Source organism: Netta rufina (genome assembly GCF_964035555.1).
Source record: "Netta rufina genome assembly, chromosome: 6".
NCBI classification, from domain to species: Eukaryota; Metazoa; Chordata; class Aves; order Anseriformes; family Anatidae; genus Netta; species Netta rufina.
In genome coordinates this window covers 38908302-38914721 of record NC_140129.1, presented here as the reverse complement: position 1 = coordinate 38914721, position 6420 = coordinate 38908302, and positions in this window count along the sequence as shown.

Genomic DNA, 6420 nt, shown 5'->3' with positions numbered 1-6420 from the left:
CTTAACAAGCTGTTCCTGGTTTATTAACTGAATCCCAAGACAGACGTGCTGGAAGCTTCACTAATATTTTCTTTTAGCTTCGCAGTCTTCAAGCATATTCTGTGTGCAAGCCCTCACCCTGCTGGCCAGATTACAGACTGCTTTTGAAACCGCTGTGCTCCCAAAAAGTAGCAGCCTATATATGAAGTGACAGGTGTCTAAAGATGTTTGAGACTAGTTATCTGTTTAGTTTATACATAGAAACCTAAAGTGCAATTCTAAGAATAAAAAATAAAATACCGAATATTTTAATTATATTTAACTAATTTAATCTACCATTCCCTTGTACAAGCAACTGAGATCAAGCACTCCTTCCCCCTGGCTTCCCACGGATTTCAGAATACAGAAGTACTGCCAGGAACTTTTCCTGGGGGACTGGAAAGGAAGGCAGGCTGCAAGAAAAATATGTATTCTACCAAAACAAATGCAAAGCAATACAAAAAGTTTCAGGAAAAAAAAAAATAATAATCATTTCCTTTAAATATTACCGCCTAAAGTAAGTCTACTAAATGCAAATAAAAATGAGAGTGTAAATAGCAAACTTGCACCTTGAGGTAACAAAAGCAATTTCAACCCCACTTTTTCAAGCTATGCTTAATGCGAGGAAAAAAAAAAAAAGCATCCTGGAAAATTCAGCTCTCCTAAACCCAAATGCAAACTCAATCACTTCAGTCCTGAGGACAAGCTGCATTCTGAAGTCCTTCCAGATTTGGGGTTCCTGCGGGGAATTGTGGTTCTCACACCACTGAAGCTCAAGTCTGCTCCAACAGGGAAGGGCGGTGGCAGGGGGTGAAAGTGTGCAGTAAATAAAAGCAGAGTCATAGCTTGCAGAGCAAAGCATGCAAAAATGAGGGTGGAGTGCTCACACCAGAGCAGAAGGACATCTTTTATATATCCTTGCTCTGGAAGACATGCCAGAGAAATCAGGGACTGCTGCTACAGGAGCCAGCACCTCACTGCTGTAAATTACAGGGCTCAACCAAGCACTGCTCCAAGCTGCAGAACGGCAGCCCTTCTGTCAGAGGTGAGCAGGTCATGTTTGGGTAGGAAGCAGGTTCAGGTGAAGTGGGAGGCTTCAGTAACTCTAGGCAGCAAATGTGAGATCAAAAAAGTGTAATTATACCATGCCAGAAAAGGCTGATTAAGGAAAAGCCTTTTAATGTTTGTGTACTAGGAAACTGTTAATTTGGGCTCTGTTGCAGTCACTAGGATGCGAGTTTACAGTTTGAACTCTAATTTCAAGGTATGAGTTCTGTAAAATGGTGACTGGGGAGCTAATTCCCAAGCTGCTCAGCATCTCCATCCTGAAGCGACAGAACTGGCTTGGAGCAGGACTGGAAACAGCAAAAGCTCTGCCTGCTAAATCCTGGTCCTGGTCCTGCAGTTGGCTGAATTTCACCTCTTGTAACAAACCTGGGACCTTAGGAAGTAACGTCTATAAGTGTGGTAAAACTGGCTTTCTTCTCCGGCACTGGAAAGCAATATGTGATTAGCAAACATATCAGAGGTACCAAATCCATTCCTCACCAGAATACCTTTATTTCATAGGCTGAACAACACAGAAATCACGATGCATAGCACATTCCTTCGATACATAAATACATACAGAAGCACACGCAGCGTTGAAGCTATGCAAGCCGATTGCATTTTTAATCTCTTATCCGCAACCTAAGATCTACAGTGGATATTTGCAAAGAAATTTTCCTTGATCCCACAATCCAAGAAAGATTAAAAGTGAAACACAAAGGGTACGAGGCTACTGCCACGGCCAGCATACCATAAGACAAGACACTTAAAAATGTCTGAAGGAGGTCTTTATGGGCTCTCCCTGCTCTCACACTGCAGGACACTGCATGCAGGACACAGGACATGCACTGAGCACTGCTGTACCCTGCCTCGTTATTCCTGTATCATGCTAACGAGGCAGGGCAGCTCCCCAGCTCAGCATCTGAGCCCAACGAGCTCACGCCTGGCTGCGGAGCGTTTGTTGCAATGCCTGTACCCACACAGCACAGCAGTAACACTGTTCTGATAGTGCCGGGGTGGGAATCAGGTGTCGGGCACAGACATAAAATCCCCATTCCCTGAATGTCTGCTCCCTTCAAATGAGGAGGAAACAACGCACCATAAGATAGGGGGTGCAATTAAAAAAAAAAAAGAAAGACACATTACAAGTTATGCAATTGCAGGAAGTACACGCCACTTAAAGCTACATCGTAGGGACAGAAAGCTAAACTTACCATCACTGACATCAACTCATGCTCCGGGGCTAAGTGTGATTTGTTCTAGTTCCTAAAGAACTTATTTGCAGAACCTTTGACTACACTTGTTGAATTTTAACTCATTTTAGCAGCAAATAATTTTCAATCGGATACTTTTAGTAAAGAAACTGCCCTTTCTGTGCATGGCAGTATCAAGATAACAGTGCCAGTTTTTAAATTCCAAATAAATTATTATTCTCCAACTTGAGTTTATGACAAAGTTAGGTTTTAAATTTATTTTTTAATCCAAAGCACGGCAAAGATTACATCCTGTACCTCTTAAGCTACGTTCCTGTGTATCTCAGTGCGGCATTTGTCTGTTCTGCAGCACCATGGCACAGTTATCACAAGTTCAGCTTATACTGAAACACAACTGTGATATAGAATTTATATATAAGTTCTTTATATTTTTCTCTATATATATCTTCTCTCTCTTTACCATATCTCCATCCCTTCTCACACTTTACTCATTATCTGTCCCACTGAGTTCACAGACTTACTATAATCTTAAGTGCACATGCAATCCTTTATTACATATGCAGTTTCACCTGTGCATTCATACCAGATTCATTTGTCTTCTCTAAAAGTATTTTGTCCAGGCTTCATGAATGCATCTAATTTTAAAATAATAAATATTTCAGCAATAATCACTACACCTAAATCCACAACACCATAATTATAATGGCCATATATATCAACTGTTGGACTTTAACAATTATTTAGGCAGGTTACTCCCTAGTTTATATACACGGTAAGTAACTTACTACCACAGTAACATAGATCAATGTTAGTTCCTTCCATTCTATTTGGGGAAGAAAAAAAAAAAAAAAAAACTAGAAACAATCCCAAAGATTTCTAGCTCTTCTGGCAGCCCCTAAGGACAACTCTGCGACACACCCAATTGACACAGCTGACTTCTTTTGGGGCTACTTATCAGTGGCTGGTTAATCACGCTGCCAGGTGAATGCATTGTATCAGTATAATCAGCAAACGAAGAGATCTGCCCACACACTCTCCGGAGATGAATGCAAGAACACAGTAACAGCTGTAACATAGCTGGCTGTGTCAAACAAACTGCTCAGCTTCGCAAGATGTTTTTAAACAAGACATTAGGTAAATTCTTAGTTTCTAGCAAAACTCCTGCCTCCATTGTCTCTAGACTATTGTTCATGTTGTATGCATACATCCCTCCTGTAACGCTTGGGAACTAGATGGTGGTTTTTTTTTCATAGCTTTTGTGAAGCCTAAGTTTCACAAAACTGTTCAAGGACTGATACTCATCACTTTCATGATGGGCACATCATAAGTTCAGCCCTCCCCAGACAGCAGAGAATTCACCCAGGAACACGCTCATAAACACAAGTCTCTTCACAACTTAGATTTTGATGGCAGAGCTCACAGCTCTGCTTGCTCATCCCTTTCAGATATAAACAAATAAATCAGGAAGCCACGTCTGAAACTGGTTTTGCACTGAACTTTGAACCGAAGTGTTTACTGAGTGAAGGCAGTAGTACCTTAACACAGCGGAGCTTTCCCTGCCAAAAGCAGGATGGTTTCCTGTCTTTGGTAGCTACCTTGGCACCAGTACAGCTCAAGGCCCAGCAAAGCCTGTACCCCTTCCATGCATGCAGACGTGCCTGGCCATTCGTACCTGCTCTGACCACATCTTTAAGTCATAGCAGTTATAAATAATTATGAAGCCAAATTTCCAATGCTTTTCTGACACAGAGTGTAGCCCTTTATTGGTCTCTCAACCACGCAGACAACACAGGTGAATGGGATTGGTAACTCCTCTGCCAAGACCCAGGAATTCACGGCTGGGTTGACTCCTTCCCATGATGAATACCAGATCAGGACCTTCTGCCCAGCAGCGTGCTGTCTGCAACTGGATTTGAGCCACGTAACAGAAAGCTGCACATGCAGCCCCTTTACATGGAAACCTGGCCAGGAAAGTATAAACCGGACAGTCTGCAAGAGATGAGCAGTTTCCAAAAGAATTGCTTCAGCTTCACAATGAAGTTGGTTGAAACAGCAGTCACTAAAGTATGTAATTTTGCATTTAGAAACATATTCAAACATTAAAAAGAAAATCAAGTCTTTAATACTGTAGTACAGTAGGACATGCCAACCTGTCAGGAAAGGACACTGATCTGAGAAACTGCTGAAGCTACACCAATTGTTTGGTATGACGGAAATCAAGTTTTAATATCCTGTTCACAAGCTGTCCTGTTTTATTGCACAGTGATTAAACATTCAAAACTTCAACATGGTTTTAAAAAAGCTTATTAAAGTAAAAGCACCTTTACAGATCAACAACTCAATCCTCCCATATTACTACTATTTATGCTTTTAAATTTCCTCCTTTGGTCACCACAGAAGTTAACATTAGTCTGAGCAAATTTATCATACATCTTCATAAAAGGATAACTAAGACTTAATCAAAAAGACACTGAAAATCAGAAGCAAGGTGTGTGGCTCAAATATCATTTGCCCAAAGTGTTTGTCTCCATCTTTCAAACAGGAACCCAAAAACAGGCTTAGGATCGTTAATTCTTTTATAATACACCTAAAAAGGCCAGCTGAAAGTGTCAAGATTATGCTTTCCACCAGTAACTTGGCAGAACCACGTTATTCTGCTCCCTTCAGACGCAGCACAGAGAACAGCACTCGGCTCCCATGGGACAACTGGTTGGGAATTCAGTACCTTACTTAGATGAGAAGTCTTAATTGGATGCTCTCACCTAAACCCTGTGAAACTTGACATGTATTCTTTCAGCCTGGGTATATCATATTTACAGAGATTTATAATCACAGAGTATCCGAGTTTGGAAGGGACCTCTGAAGATCACCTAGGCCAACTCCCCTGCCAAGCAGGATCACCTGGAGCACGCTGCACAGGTGATAATCTCTGCATTGCATACAACACTTACATGGAACCTTAATTATTAAGAGATCATTAATTGACTTAACAGACACATTTGACGATGAGGAAAGCCACTGGCAGAGCTAGAAACATTTTCCATCAACAAATGTGCTCTACCAAAAGAACATGGTGCAGCGGTAGGATCATGTTGCAGGCCCACATAGACGGTAACTTCAGATCTTTGTTGCAGCCCATCCCACACAAATCCTATTAATCATCACCTGGGACTGAAGGCTGCCAGTGAATGGATGTGTTAAATGACAGGAGGACAGCTGTAAGAGTACTTCCACACCTGGAAGTTGTTACACTTGTGGTATCCAATGTGTCCCACCCCAAAAAAAGACACCCAAACACCACTAGATCCAAAGGGTCACATTCACACCTGATTTTAATGAACTACAGGAGTTATATGGAGCTCAACTGCATTTTAAATTACAGATACTCAGAAACAAAACCGTGTGTTGGTGCTACCTGTAAATGGACATAATTGAGGAGGGTTTATGCATGCCCTACTGGTTTTATCTAGATATAATGACTTTATTCCTCACGCCAACCACTTTCAGGAGATGCATGATTTAAAAAACTCGTGTAAGTACCACACACAAAGAGCACACAACTTCATATTTTACTTTTTTATTAAAAACCGAGGTTACGCCCCATTTCGGTTAGAGCTGTGCTGGATTTCCACACCAAACCAACTTCCAGCTCCCCCTTTTCCCCCTCCCCTTTCTCTCGGGGCTTCCGGCTCCGGCCCTCACTGGAGGCCGCAGGCCGGGGCTCCCAGAAAGCACAAAACCCCGCGATTTCACACAAATCTGCCCCAAAAAATGGGGACAGAACCACCCCCCCCCTCCCCCCCCCCCCCCCAGGCCAGGTCCCGCCGGCCCAGCGGGCGCCAACCACCTCGCGCCCAGGGCGGGGGGAGCCGCGGCCGCCCTGCAGCGCGCGCGCCCCAGCCTCGGTCCATACCAACGCGCCGCGACGCGGGGGGGGACGGCCGCGCGCAAATCTTCGAGCCGGCGCATTCCATCTACTTCCTGACGCAGGGGGGGGATCGCCCTACCCCTCCGTGATTGCCCAATCAGGGAGGGCGTCAGCCGCGGCGCTGCTCCCCCCCTCCTTCAAGCGCTGTGGTACCGCCCAGCTCTTGGTGCCCCGCCCCGCGCACACGTGACCAATTTCCCGGCGTGCCCCGGG